The following is a 15,735-nucleotide window of genomic DNA, read 5'->3' as shown; positions in this document are numbered from 1 at the left end:
ATGCCACATCCATGTCAGTTCGAGTTCTCCAGTTTAACATGTCAACAGAATGCTGACTATCCTCTGACTTGGGTATTCGCTCCTGCGGTTTAACTTAATTGTGAACTTGAATTGAATTCTGTACTTAGCTAAAATTACAATTCACAAGTTAGATAAGCATCTCAATTTGAAATATATAAAAACTTGTTTGTTTTTAGAATAAAAACAAGGCGTTCTCAAGGAAAAGGATAGGCGAAGCTGAACTTCACTGATTTAATAGCATAACTACACTTCAGGAGTTCATTCACTGCCTTTAACCTGGTCGGCCGGAAAATTCGCACATCAACTATTGATTAAAATAAAACCAGCGACAAAAAAATGTCGCATTGTTGTCAATTCGCCTTTGCCACTAGAGTACTATAATATAGTGTTTGGCTTTCACTACCAAACGAAGCGATCGCATAGACGAACCTTAGTGAGGCCCGCATTGGACCAATCGGTATGTGCTTATATTGCCCGCCACTCAAAAATTTAAACTCGCCGCTTTTGTTGATTGACTGAAAGTTTTAGTGATATAGTCGATCTGGCTGGTTCATGTTTGTACCATCTCAGAAGAGCTCAAGGCAAAGGAAGAAAACCCCTTCGGTGGGCATGTGCTATTCTCCGCGAATTTCGTCCCTTTCTATCTTTGTGTCACTCCTGTTACGACAAAAAAAATGCCAATATCGCGGGCAATTCGAAGCCATTCAACTGGCTGGTTGGCCGGCTAGCAGGCAGCCCGAAGCAGAAGCCGTGGACGACATCGTTTAAACGAAACATTCGAACGCGGACAGAATAATAGCCGACGAGAAGCCAGAAAGGCGTAATGGGTAGGAGAGACCCAAGAGATGCGACGAACGTCAAGTAAAAAAATGCCTCTGAATGTGTCAGCTAGCTAGCTAGCTAGCTAGCTAGCTATCGGCATCAACATCAATAACAGCTCCGCAATGACAGTGCCGATAGTTTAAACTGCAGACGCTAGCAGGAGAAGCAAAGGCAACGAAGTGAATATAAACAATGTCGAAGCATAGCAAACCGACTTAGAAGGGCGCAGCCCGAACTGGGGGCTCGGAACAGGACGACATCATAACAGATAACTATTACTTTAGGTTAAAACTCTAGATGAATCTTTGGGACAACGACAGAGCTTAATAACACAGCATTATAAATAAAACACAGCATTTTCGTTAATAAGACTAAGAAGCGCTCAGGTTCATTGTACCGCTAAAAGAGAAAATTTACGAAAACGTGCTTTGCGAAAAAAACACTTCCGAAAAGATGTGATTGTACGAGGAACCCTGTTGTGATCAAGAGCAGAGAGTTAGGTCTTTAAAGTACTATGTGTTTCAGTAAGTTAGTTAAACAGTAAGAATAAGTAAAATGGTAAAGATTTTTAAATGGTTACGATTAAATAGTTCAAAAGTTTTCTAATGCAGCTGGAAGCACAGAAGTTTTGCGAAAAGGCAAAACTTTTTTCTGTTTATTTGGTATTATTCGAAGGCCAATAAACAATATCGTATACAGTTGTAGAGGCGTATTTTCGAAAATATCCAATGGTTCCGGCTGATAGAAGCTGCTCAGCGGAATCCCAGAAACGGAATTTGGGAAGAATGTAAAGTTGTATTGTGGACGAAAGTCCTCATTTGTTTTTAGACAACAGCCAAATCTTTTTCATTTAGTCTACTACTGTGATTGAGTAATGGGCCTTGTTAAACCCAGTCATTCCTCAATTCAGTGTTTAAATAGACATGTCAACAAAATATCGAAAAGGTTTAAATAGGTCTGATAGTTTGATAGATTGGTCTGATAGTTTATTCGACAGATCTTATTACGATAATGATAGACCTAATGGATGAAGTCTAATGAATGAACTCTATTTGACTGATCTATTTGGCAAGCAGATGTTAACGTGGACTTTGGGCTTCTCCAACCACGGCAATTGGTGTTTCTGAACACTAAATAATTTTCTACAGAATACAATAGCTGCAGAAATTTGTCGATGACCTAATACCTGCCTGTCGAAATTTTTAAATCAGAGGGCGCTGCAATCGCTGAGTTGGCCTAGAAGATGTAGATCCTTTTGCCATGCAATTACAGGCCCAGCTTGCAAATTTGCTGTATGTTCATCTATTTTTTAAAAATGATATGGCGAGAAGTATATCAGTGGTTCTTGATTGTGGATCACATAGCAGATGAAGATTGTAAGCTGGGGGTAAATGGCAAAACTAATGGAATTTACATAGAGAAACCTGCTTTATGTTTTACTGGCATGTTTTAAGTTGTACATGCTTTCCTAAAGTCTTAAAAAATCAATTAGCAAATTACTTGATCGGACGTACATAAACCTTAATGTTTCATTCTGATATCAGTCATCAAAGCTTAAGATTAATCGTCGGACTTCAACCCACCCTAATCCAGTAACCAATTCCTAGCGCAGCGTTGCTTTCATAGAGATTTGGCTTTGTTTATGTCTCAAAAAGTTCCCTGTTGTCAAGAGCTTTACTCTCACAGTGGATCACTTTGCGCAACGATAAGTCATACGGAAAATCAAACCTGTCCCAAATAGCCCCGGGTATAATCCCTGGGTAAAGGGCAAACATTACTTAAAAAGGAGACTTGTGCGTTTGACCCCCCGACAGAACTCGCTTCCGTTATGAAATTTACTTCGGACTGAGACACTGCAAAACTCCCAAATATTCGCAGTTACTTCTTCGGTGGACAGCTAAGTTGGAATCAGATGATGGTATTTCGTATGCCCCTCCGCATCCTGAGCAGCGAAACGTTGCGCAGGGATTCGTTCGGTAGGGCCACAGCATAATCGGTTCAGAACAGCGTTATTCCGCCGGCGGCGTTACCGAAGCCTGAAACATGCTACGCAGGAAGAACTAAACAAGCCGGTAGAAGCAAGATTCGCCAGTCGATTAGAATCCGATGAGCGAACACAAGCGCGATGGAGCAGGTAGGTATACAGCCGTCGGAATCAGTGGAGGCATTGAACAGATGAGAAGGACGGAGCCGGCCGGGGGTGGCAGGGTACTAGGGGGAGAGTAAAACGAAAAGGAAGCCAGTGAGTCCACTGGAGTGAGCCGGACCGAGTGACTAAGAAACATCGAGGAGCGGGCGAGAGGCACCGTGGGAACCGCATTCCATTCTCTTGAGTGCCAGAATAAAGCCGCAGCCGAGTAACAGCAGACACCGAAGAAAAACAGCCGCCAGCAGCAGCAACTAGCCGACGACGAAGAGGGGACGACGAAGAGGGGACGACGAAGATGACGAAGACGCCGCCTTCGTCCTGATCGTCGCCGATCTTCTGCGTCTTACTCTCACTCTATGCGCTTGGCTCCCCCTTTGGTTGACGCTTCCTTTCCTTTGCGCAGCGTCCGTGACCATTGCCTATGTCTATCTACCATTATATGATATTTCCCTTTGCTAGTTGTCTGCTTCGCTCGCTTGTACCTTGAAAGTTTGGCGCTTGCCTGTCGTTTGCTCCACATAGCTCATAAGGGGCGAGCGATGAGAAGACATGAACGAACGGGCAGGATCAAAATCTAGATATCTAGTCCTGAGACTTGAACCCCAGTTGAAGCAAGCTCTGATCGTCGAGCCTGACCCGGCCCACGTCGTCCTAAAGCGGGACTGAGAACCGTGAGTTTCGCTCATCCCAGATTCAAGCCGTTGGTATTAAGGTCGACACCGGATCAGAACCCTGGGTTCAAAAAGACGATGAAGAAGGAACGAAGAATGGGGCCGCGGCATCGCCCCCGAGAGTTGCCCGCCCCCCGTCGTCCATCTACTCGACTCGAATCGTTGAGAAATTCCTCGATTCATAAAAAACGAAGGCAGAAATAAAGAAGAAAAAGCAGGAGAGAGAGAGAGCGAGAGGGAGAGAGAGAGAGAGAGAGAGAGAGTTTGCAGCAACAGTAGCGGCTCCACCATCACCCGGCTGAACAGAACGCTAAGGATAAGGCCGCCATCCGAATTTTGAAACAACGTTTTCAAGATTTTTGGTAGCAGCAGCAATAGCGGTAACGTCGTTCCGTACACAGCCTGTAAGAGCTTGGACCTGCGTGATATCGGCCACAACGCAACAGTTGCTGAAAGCAAAAGAGGTTACACAAGCAAGGGCGAGCGCACCCGCCAGTATTAGGACCGGCAGCACCATCGTCATTAACGCGGATAACGACAACTAAGCTATGGACGGCCACTGTGCACAATATGGTTACTATCTTGCTGGGCGGTGGCCAGGGCCGTGTTATGCAAAAGGAGCGTAGGCAATACAAGATACATATATCGCGATGCTCATGCAGGTGTGTGAAAGCTTAGTCTAACCGTAGGAAGGACAAGATGTGTACGTCCCAGCCGAAGAAAACAGCAGACAAAAGCTGACTTTAGCTGATCGGAACTAAATGAACAATAATCGAGAACGGTTCTACGAAACTGACTGTGCATACATAGTATGCAGGGGGCATTGGATACTGAAGCCTGCCATAAAGAAAGACTTTGAAGGCAAAAAACAGTTGTATGAGTTAACGCAAATGTAAAACCAGCTGTAGAACCAGAATGAATCGCATGAATTTGAAATAGTAGGACAGCAACGCGATATAAAGGGTGTTTATGGCTCCGGCGCGTCTAGTTAGCGCCATATATCGGCGATCACTTCGAGTACTTCGGTCAACACAAGTTGCAAATAGACCTAGACTGAGTTCCTACGGATTTCTCGACACATCACCTGTTTTATCTAAACTTTAGTGATTTATTTAACCAAAAAGAACGATGCTGCATATTCCAGCAGCGGGCCTACACGGTACGACTATTGTCGCGCAAAGGATAAAAGTGTCTGAACATACTTAATATACAAGGGTACGTTGAAATATGGCTTTATAAGTTGCCCTAATCAGAGTTTGGTTAGTACCTTTCAATCTGAAATTTTTCATCTCAATGGCGAAATTGAGATAGATATATTCATACCAAAGCGTTATCGGATATGGACTAATAGTTTAACTCATCTCCTATTCTCGCTTTGGCTACTCAAAATCTTTTTGTTAACTGTTTGTCAATTAAACGATAAGCAGGATCGTGTTGCTTCAATCCAGTTGTTAGCTATACAACCGGCACACTCCATACATCAGAAAGGATCTCTATGAAATGTCTTTTTTATGACCGACAAACATTGACAAACCGGCAAAGGTTTTTTTTAGTACCTCTTTTATTCAGCTCGTAATTATTTTTATTATATGCACTACTATCATTGACCGGTATGCAAGATAATGTACGTCAGTTCTGTTCATCTCGGTCATATCGCGACAGTCAATCACAACATAAAAATAAACAAATCCTTCGTGAAATCTTGTGTGTCCTCGCAGGTGTTATTCTAGTTGAGGGTAGCAGATAACTACGAGGTCAACATTTTCAGGAAGCAGTTCAGGACGCAACAGTTCTTACTTCTACGCGCATTCTCTTATGGGAAGTGAACGACCGGCTGACAAGAAATATTGCTCAGATGTAACATTCCCTGTGTTCATCCTTCGTTTTGTCTTGGGTCTGTTCGCTCTCAAATGTGTCAGGATCGGCTCCTGTATTTCCCTGTAAATTAAAGACTTCTGAGCGAATAGCCAAATCCACCGGGTATATAAACAAATACACGAATACCTGATTCATTTGGATCGATCAGTTTTAACACTCGGGCTATTTTTGAGCTTCGGATTAGTATCGTGATTCTGTTTTTTTTATTGCTGAATTACCTGGTACGTCGCAGGTATTCTCAGACGAACACAAATTACTCTAACGGGAAGGCATATGCAATTCAGCAAGAACACTTTTCTACTTTTAAGTCAAGTGACTGCGTCCAAAGTGTCTAGGACTCATCATAAGGATACGAAAATAAATCACAATGGAGATAGCGACAGATGAAGGACAAAAGTGCACTAGGACCTTTAATTAAGGTGTTTATGAATGACAAATTTCGCTCTAACTAGGGAAGGCAGTACTTCGGTAAAGAGTAGTTCAAAGATAAAGGGGTGAAGAAGGGGGTCTGCGGTGATCTTGGCCATCCTATTATTTATCAGAAAAAATCATCATTAACTCTAGAGTTGAATGACCAGTCTAACGATTCAATTCTTCTAAAGTCAGTTTCCAAGGCTGCTAAGCAAACAAACGTGGTTGTTTATTTACGTTGATTACTTGTGGACCAATATGCAGTCCAACCGGTTGTTTCTCTCGAGGAAGCACGATTTTTTTTTATCACGGAGTTACTTCTAAAGTTTTATGAGTAGCCATATCAGAGGTAGCAGTACCGAGTAAGTTCAAAGTCAAAACAAATGCTACTTAAGCTATAAAGCGAATTTTTTCAAGCTGTTAGCATTTCTTTTTTTCGCTACTCATTTAAGCCTTAACCAATTGTAACCCTACTTTTAAGACTCCTTTACTACTTTAAAGCGGCGATATGCATGCTGGCAAGCGAAATCGCTAACAAATCCCATAATAATGACTCATACAATTATCACTGATTCCCAATCTTAAATCCAAACCAGGCTACATATTTGTCCACTCTTCAAATAAATATCCCCTAATCAATAGTACCTGATGACAACTTAAAAATAGAAAAACGAAACTTTTATTTTCTGAATAGTCCTAGGTCGACACAACTTTCGCTCTATTTTTACGCGCTTACTAGGCCGTTTTCTACTCAAAGAAGGCATTAACTTGAAGAGTCTGTTATCCCTTTATCAAATCTTCAACTTGCTCAGGGCTAAAGGTAACCCAGTGTTACATGGCCGCTCACGTAATGCTCATGCCGCATACTTTATCGTGCAATCAGTTTTCAACAAAAGTAACTTCTTTTTCGAGAACACACAAAAAATACAGAAGCTATTCAGCCGTGCTTAAAAATCAGCCTGTTCAACGGATCAAACACTCAATAAGTACGTTGTAGATATATACGACTTTGTAAATAGGTGTGCTGGGCTCTACGGTAGCCCATCGGTGAATCATGCTTAATGATTGGTGACATCCGTCAACTTACGTGCACGGTGTATTAAGTAGTCAAAAAAGTATCGGTCGTTTTAGGGTCGAACTTTTGCAAGGTACGTGCTTTTAGGTACGTGCTTCCATGCTTTCGACGACCTTGTATATTAGGGCTGAACATTATGGCAAGTAATGTTTGCAACCTTCAATTGAAACAAAATGGGCACCAAGGATGAAGTTCTGCAATGACCGAAATAGATAATAGTTGAATAAATGATGTACACACATGAGCGAGTGAATTTCTTCGCGTCAATCCATGGCAGACACGTAAAAATTCCCCCTTTAAAATCTTTCGGTTGTTACCAGATAGTTAAAGATGTATGTGGTCTAACATTGTTTGCCTAAAAGATGACGCCTTTACCATTCACAAGGTCTGATCGACATTTTTCAGTGATTTCAGTGGTGGAAATTTTGCCATTTGTTGACAATCGACAATCGTATTATCATTTCATCAGACGACAGCGGTAGCAGCAGCTCATAATGCACCATTAACCAGCGTGCGTAACATCATTTTGTACGTTGGTCTGGAGTTTGTCACAAATTTTGTTAGTGAAGCACATTCTCTTTATACACACATCATTGTTTTACGTATAAGTCATGATCAATCGTTTTAGACACGGCTCCCTTTGATGCCGTTTTTATAGAGTATTTTAGATGGATATAGGGTCGAGTAAATTACTCTGCCTCAATTCGGCCGACAGCGAAACTTCTTTGTGGCCAGCTTTTTTCAAAAAATTTAGGACATTTGTTTCTTGGCGATGTCGTGTGTGCTACTTAATCGTCGCAGTCATTCCGCCACGTCGAGGAGTAGCCTTTACCTTGAAATTCATAAGCCGTTTCCCCCAAAACAGCAACCATTTTGCACAGGCCTGGATATGATTAGTACCTTTATCGTAGTGTAAAATATAGGAAATTTTTGCGCAAATTTCACTTATTCCTAAGCCGCTCTACCTTAAATTTGAGGATAGGCGTTCGAACAGGTAGTGTAGCATATCTGTCACTGCTGAATCTCAGCTTTCCAATGACGCTAACCCCAGCTTAATCTTAATTTCTATTTTTTTACAGGTATTAAAGTCATCTAGCTAGAATAATGATCAATACTTTGTCGAAACTCAACATATGCAGTACCCACAACGTTTATGATTCCGATGAAGATCGGTAAGATTCCTGTAAATTTTTGTCAGGCTTACCTCGATTAACTTCTGAGGAAATCTTCTGATGATCGCCACATGGCGATCGGCATTGTCTAGGCATCATTACAGGTGGCAATGCACCGACAGATGTGGCTACATCAACTGACGGCGACATAGCGTCTGTCTTCAGGGACAGCGTATCACTACTGCCCGCTCACTGCTAATCCAGCAGCTGTTACTCTTCTATGTTCTTCTTGTGCCCCTCTAATCAATGGATCGCTTGCTTAACACTGTTTGTCGCTATCGAGTCGTTAACAAATACACAAACTATTAATAGCCACAGACACATATATCGTTGACACGCTGATTTCTTTTGCGCGCCAGATGAGATACATTACAGTCAAAGTGCAGCGCACGCATGCGCGAAGAGCTCTGAACAATTTTTTTATAAACGGTTTATCTTCTATAGGACTACACGTGAAGTTTATTAGTATGACTTAAAATTAAAGCCATAAAACTATGACTTAGAATTAAAATCATTACATACATATCCCTGCTAGCCAGACCCAGTTAGTACGATGTTTAGTAGCCTATGTGCTTTCTTGAATCGAATGTTTCCTATGTTGTTATGGAGTATTTTAGGCGTATCCCAGCCCAGATTGCATAAACACAGCTTTTCTGATCAGCATTAAAATGTCGGTCGGTCTCTTAAATTAAATAGGATTGTTATTTAAAACTGAAGGTTATATCTTCAAACGACAACTAATTATGTGCATCTATCCTATCTATCTGAACACGCTGAAATAGTTGGTGTGTATGGTGACGGGGGCAGCGGGGGGGAGAGGGGGTGGACGTCGTCTTTAAAGCTTTAGCAATTGTGAACATAAGAATAAGCAAATCCATGAATAAAGAGCCATATAGAGTTTGTTTTTCAAGTAACAAGTCATGAGTTGTAACAATTTATTTCTCTACTAAACACTGACACAACTTTCCTAAAGTTCCTTTGCCATAATTTACCATACTTTTTTTTACATTCGCCATCTTTGTTTGCCATATATTCGTTTGTTCTATATGACAATTACCAATACCTTCTCGTTGAAATTCGAAATCATCGTCATAATTATCTTCGCTAAATTTAGGCGCCATCTCTGATGAGCACGATCTAACTTTGTAATTAACATGATAGTAATCGGAAGATTCTTCCTTAGATCTTTATGGTTACTGCTGTAGTTGGTATTGTTGTCTGGCTGTGACGCAACTGTCAACGCTTTCTATCTTGTTGATTGATTTATATACTGTATACGAGAAGTTAACATCCTTCAATACAAGATCTACAAATTTCAGCGTTATCATTTCGTGTTTCAACGCCGACATCGACACTCTCTGTATGTACAGCTCCTATATACAGGACCATATCGCCATTTTGTTTATTTCATTTCATTCAACTTTACCATATATATATATATATATATAGGGGCTCGTATACTCGTCTGCATATGTACAAATTAGAGAAAGTGAAGCAGGTGAAACAATCGGTGACAGACGTAACCGATATCTTCGCTATTGTTTTGTTTTTATGTTTAACGGGGGCATAGTTGCAACGAGCATTAGTACATTATCTCTTTCGAGCAAATCACAACTTCAAAGCAATGTATCATTCGTCGACAAAATCACAGTCGGCATTTTATACATCGTAGCAATGAAACATGGACATCAATCAATATATCATTATATTGAGTGTTGCTTTTTGAGTTCGCCTTTAAGTAGTAATAGTTATATAAATAGCTGGCGTGTCTGACCGTTTCTGACGTATCACTAAAGTCATTGGCGAGCAACCTTTCATCACTCAGGTGACGCAGTTGGCTATTAGGTAAACGTTGTTTTTTAGTAGTTGTGCACGACATGTCCGTCGCAGGTTGATCTTTTAAAAGAACCTGAAGCGAAAGGATCCTGTTTGGTCGAAAAGAAGCAGTATAGACGTTTTCGTTACCTTCTATCGTCGTTCGAAAGGGTACTGAATGAGCGGGTGACGCCATCCGTTCATGCGGCATCCACCGTTCACCCCAGTGGATTTCGACTCTGGTCGGTGTCGATTCGCTGCCGAACGTGGCAATACTGCGCAATCTGTTGCCTTCATCGCTCCGTGCTGATCGTGCGCCTAATAGTTGTGCGGCAGTGGTGCCCCACGGCCGGATATTAGCAAAGACGTCCCGTCTCCATTTCGATTAGTCTTCCTACCCTTACTATGATTCTATACCAGTGCTGCTGTTTTTGTTTCGATCTTCCTATGAGAAGTGATATCGAATACATTTCGTAAGCATGTTCTGTTGCTGCTTTGGCTGTCATTGCGTTGGATATCAGCCCTGAGAGAACCTTTGGCAGTGCTGGCATTGTGCGTTTGCTCGCTTGTTGAAGCTGTTTTTAAGCATAACAAATTTTACGTAAATCATAGAATAAAAACAGCATATAATAATCCGTACGAATAAAGCTTAGAAAACAAGGTACGTCCCGAACAAACATTACCCGTAGGCTATTATGCTGTTTCGCGTAATCGTAATTGCGGGTACACGGATTAAACCCAAGAACCACCCAAGGTCTTTATGGTTCTGAGGAAACTTCATCGACATGGGCTTCATTCAGGCTTTATCCGTAACTCTTCTCTGAACTTGACCACGAATCGAGCGACGAGAATACAACGCGAAGGGTCCAGGCTATCTTGTGGCAGAAGAGCCGGAGCGAAGTTCGGCTCAAAGCGGACGTCGACTGGCACAGCGAATCTCACCTGCCGAGGGGCCATCTGTCCGAAAAGGCGGATTGTCCTTATTGAATAGACTAACACACTGGTCTGTGGTTAGAAGCAATACTCAGAATTCTTGCTCACTAAATGTACGCAGCTTTTACCTGAACGACTACCCCACGGGTAGCCAAGATATGGACGGTGCAGGCTTGTCTATAAGAACACAACACTCTCATGAAGACGTTCCAAACCTAAGGCAAAATTAGAGGAAAAGCTATCCAGTAGCATTTCCATTGCAGATGTTCCAAAAGCATAGTGGACATTCATGTATTAGAAGGACAACAGGTTTTGAGAAGTAGACGTTGAGATTCTTCATTAATGTTGGCATTCAGTTTCTGGAAATTTGCGGATGCATCTTGCAACTGTACCTTCTCACGCCAGGGGCCTGTCAGAGCAAGCCATTAAATACGACAGGATGGCAAAATGTCCTGCAAACGAGGCAATGTGCAGCGCACTCCATCCGTCTCGTGAAGCTAACCTGACATCGGCGCCAACTTTCACTAACAGCTTGACGAGCTCTAGATTACCGTCCAGGACCGACTTGTGGAGTGGGGTAAAGCCCTCCCTGTCAAAGACATTGACATTTACTTCGTGGCCTAGATCGCCATCAGAGAGCAACTTGAGTAGCAGTTTTGTATCACCAGACCTCAGAATCTGGTCGATATGTTTTGTCGATGAATTATCGATCGTGGGGCTGGAGACGGCCACGCTAGCAGCAGGAGACATCTTACTTGACGTATCGGGTCGTCGTTCCACGTTGTACCTTTCTAGGGGAACCAATCAGGTTAATGTAATACAGCCAGTGTTGTAAGGTATTACGGCTATCGGCAATTATGTGGCTTATTATACTTCAAATATCAGCTAATGCAGTAGGCTGACATGATGACGGTGATAATGCTGATAATTTCTCACCGTCGCTTGTATCCTTCGTTATGGCAGAATTCAGGAATGATAGAAGATCTGATGACGCACTCACTACGAATCACCTTTTCATCTGTCGTCTGTCACTTAACTGCTGTGTCGTGGCTTACTAAGATGCTACACACGCCGGACAGTCTATTAAATGGACGACTACCTCTCCGTCGGCTTTCTGTCTGTTATCTTCTAGCCGTCTGTCACGCTATTAAGCCACACCGGCCACACGGACCACTACCCATCGGAGCCGAGCACGTTCTGCTGAACCGACACTCGGAGCTCTGTCTGATAAGATTCAGCGATTTGCCGGGTTGACACGAAATGGGCGAGGGCAGTCAAACCCATTTCGCCGATCTGGCGAGGGTAATCAATGCTTGTGCTTCTGTATCGCTCCTGCTGCACCTGAGGCTGCTCGCTCGGTCTGGCTGGTTACGGCAGCGACGGCGATGGTGGCCACGCTGCTCGCTGCTTCTCTGGTCTGTCTGCTTGTTCGCCGTTGCTTCGTACTTGGGAGAGAAGGTCGTGGGAATAGTCTCATTGCGCAGAGGGAACCGGTAGAGTGGTCGTGTCGGCGGCGGGAGCGCCGATGATAACTACTATTGCCAGTGCTCCCGAGCTTTTCTTGTGAACTAAACTGATCCGAGCTGAACAGCCGTGGTTGTTCGACGATGTGATCCTGATCCGACCGCACTTCTCGCTCTGCTTATACTGGCGGCTGGCTGCGCGCTTGGTGCCTTGCCCGCTCGCTTGCCATAGATAGACGCTCGTTTCATTGTCTCACTTGTATTTGTTCATGCGGTAGGAGTGGTATGACGATTGGCGCACATGTGGACAAATATCAGCGTGTCTGCGACGTCAGCTGATCGTTGAACAATTTCGAAATTTGTTCACAGATTTGAACGTCGGACAGTAGCAGCAGCAGCAGCAGCAGCAGCAGCAGTTTCACCATTAATAACAGTTGAACAACAGGTAGTTCAAAGAGACGGGGATCAATGTAGAACCTAATTTACGTATGAAACAAATGTCTCATTAAAAATAATGACGGCAAGCCGAGCAACTGAAAATGCATACCACAGATTTAGCAGTTGTTGTTAGAAAAATCCGTCTCTTTAAATACTGTTGAGCTTGACGGCATCTCATTTCACTGCGTCCACATTATGGATCATCGCATATTATATAAACATTTTTAGCTGCATGTATTCCTTGTCATTACTGCTTTAATAACTGTTTAGCGATGGGACCGTTGAGCGCTCTTTCGAGCCACCCTTTTCGAAATTATGTCCGACAACATAGCGGCTGTGGTGAGAACTAACGTTTGTATATTCTCTGTTAGACCATGCATCGAATCACCACCATTTGTGTGTACCGTGCCTATTTACTGGTCGACTGGTGTAGGCAATGTCGACTTTATGGGAAGTTAGCACGACGGCTTGGCGGTCTATAATGCGGCTAGATATATGGGAATTTATCACGAAAGCCGATGATGATGGAGGAGGGAGCGACAAGAAGAACATTTTGGGGGAATGATGGGGTGGCTAAGACGAGGCGGCAGGGGCCTGCAAGAACGAGCTTAAGCTGCTCTAGGGAGTGAATATGGACAAGATCGTTGGCTGACGCGATGTCTACAATCAGTGTATACCTCATAGCTCCTAGCGTCTTGTCTGCTTGCTATTGTCAGGGCGGCTGGCGTTATGGTGAAGGATGAAGTACCAGCCGCCATGCCGTGTGATTCTCTCGTAGAGGTAGGTGACGGGGTGAGTGGAGCGAACATTCATCCGTTTACTCGCTCACTCATTTGGTTGCTTGCTTAGAAACAGAGGCTGCCTCTGGAAACAATCGGCGAATACCGCTTGTCACCGCTCGAGCAGGTGTGCCTGTTATGTGTACAAAACCTGAACCGAACAATGAACGGCTACTAGTATGCACTGATTAATTACACTCATATTGCACATATTGCAACTATATTAGCTAATGTAGAACGCAAATGATGATACGATGTTTCACCCAATTAATTAATTTGTAAACATTTAAGGTGTCCGAAGGGCCCTGTGCATGGTTCATGACGGGATGGCAGGCTATGACTCGGGGTCGATCAGTCGGCAGACTAAAAAGAGGAAGAACGTAGCACACCTCAAATGCAGTCCATTAGGAAACCCGTTGCATACTGCTATGCTGATTTCCAATAGTTCCCTTGCAAAAATAAAAATGCTGACACCTTAGCAAATATTCCTTCTTCTATTTTCCTCTCACCGCTAGGACGATAAATAGCTTGTTAGTTAAAAATAGCGCCGGGAAGTCCCTGCTAACACGAGGACAGGCCAAGTCAGGGCAGATAAAGCAAGAACGAACCTGTTGCATTCAACACGAAAAATTCAGTCAATATCTCACTGAACAATAACATAACTATAATCAGTTTCCTGTCACAAACATGTAGCGATCTTTGTGGAACGTAGTATTTCTACCTCTACTATTGGTAGAGCTCTTCTGGAGACATGTAGAAAGTGACATTTTAGTACGTTGCTGAGAAGTGCAACTTTCGAAGTTATTTTTCCTTAAACACCTAAACGAATACATGATGCGATTGTAGAATATAAAAAAAAATTACAATGTTATTTATCGCTAGAACGATACTATTACGCTGGCACGCCAGTCCTGACAGGCCATTGCCTCCACATTGAGCCTGCGCCAAGTCAAGGTAAACGATTCTAAATCCTATCCGTACAGGTTATCGTTCTAAGTAAAGCGGTATGATTTCATTTGGCAAAAAAGAAGTTTTCGTTCTGTGTTAATATAACCATACGGCCAGGTTCGCTAACGATGTAGAAACTCGGCAGCATTATAAACGGACAATATCTATGGCCAAGCGCTCGGAAAGCCTATTGAGATCTATCAAATAGTCCGAAATGTGAAGCAAAGGTTCCTATTGTTCCAATCATTTAGATGAAGACAGGAACACAGTTCTGTTATTAGTTCTTTCTGGGCCATGGAAATATCTTAACAACAAAGCAAGCAATAATCGCATAGTTCGCGGAAAGTTACCTCTCTTGGCGTGCTTAATTCGTAAAATGATGTTCATATACGTTCGCCATTATATACATATACATTATACATAGAGGCGACAGCATAAAAAAGAGAGAAAATAGCGGAAAGCGCCAAAGTGAGTGGATGAGTGGCGGTCCGGGGACCCATTGAAGGTTCAATAGCCTTCTGAACGCTGGTTTTGTGTGCCCCAGCCTTTAGTCGGAAATAGGAAGCCACTATTAAACGGGAAGAGCGCTGACCTAACCAACAAAGACATGTAGCATTATTCGTTTCACCTCTTGGGCCATCGTCATGGCACCAGGAAGGCCAGCGACCTGCCGCCATCAGCAGCAGCGTCGGCGGCAGTAACAACTCAACAAGTAAGACCGCCTGGGCCAAAACCCAGCAACCTGCTTCGTTTACTATCGAACGTATATATGCCTACATATAGACTGCATGTACGTATACATATATATATATATATGTATATATATCAACGAAAAAGATGAGGCAGAAAACAGTAGGGAAGTGACCCTTCCTGAATAGGAAGTCGAGTCCTGCTAGACTCCATATAGGCAGAGAACAGATCTAAGGCTAGGACGACAAGTCTGTCGGTCATGCTGAGAAGTAGCGGCGGCGGTGGCGGTGGCGGTGGCGACAATCCAAGCACCATATGCTGTTGCTCTTCGACAGGCCAGTCAAAAAAGGCTGACCTGAGCTGACTAGAACATCTATGGGCCCTCTTCCGCTATCATAGTAGTAATACTGGGGTACATTCTGGGAGCCTCCGGGTCAGCCGGAGCGATCGACAACAGGTTGCTGCTTATT

At 43.2% G+C, this 15,735-nt stretch overlaps 1 long non-coding RNA gene across 2 annotated transcripts in view; it reads right to left on the bottom strand.

The window, feature by feature from the left end:
* Nucleotides 1-5,167: 5,167 nt before the first annotated feature.
* The window catches only part of LOC147759032 (uncharacterized), a 29,978-nt gene continuing 19,410 nt past the window's right edge, over nucleotides 5,168-15,735 (bottom strand). Inside the window, exon 5 of one of the 2 annotated variants that reach the window (XR_015322904.1) lies at nucleotides 5,168-5,601. This is a non-coding gene — a long non-coding RNA (uncharacterized LOC147759032). The remainder of the gene's footprint in view (nucleotides 5,602-15,735) is intronic. The other variant, XR_015322903.1, reaches the window with a different exon arrangement.

This window comes from Varroa destructor, unplaced genomic scaffold (genome assembly GCF_002443255.2).
Source record: "Varroa destructor unplaced genomic scaffold, Vdes_3.0 BEIS01000001.1, whole genome shotgun sequence".
In the NCBI taxonomy this organism is placed as follows: domain Eukaryota; kingdom Metazoa; phylum Arthropoda; class Arachnida; order Mesostigmata; family Varroidae; genus Varroa; species Varroa destructor.
This window is presented reverse-complemented; position numbering and strand designations above follow the sequence as displayed.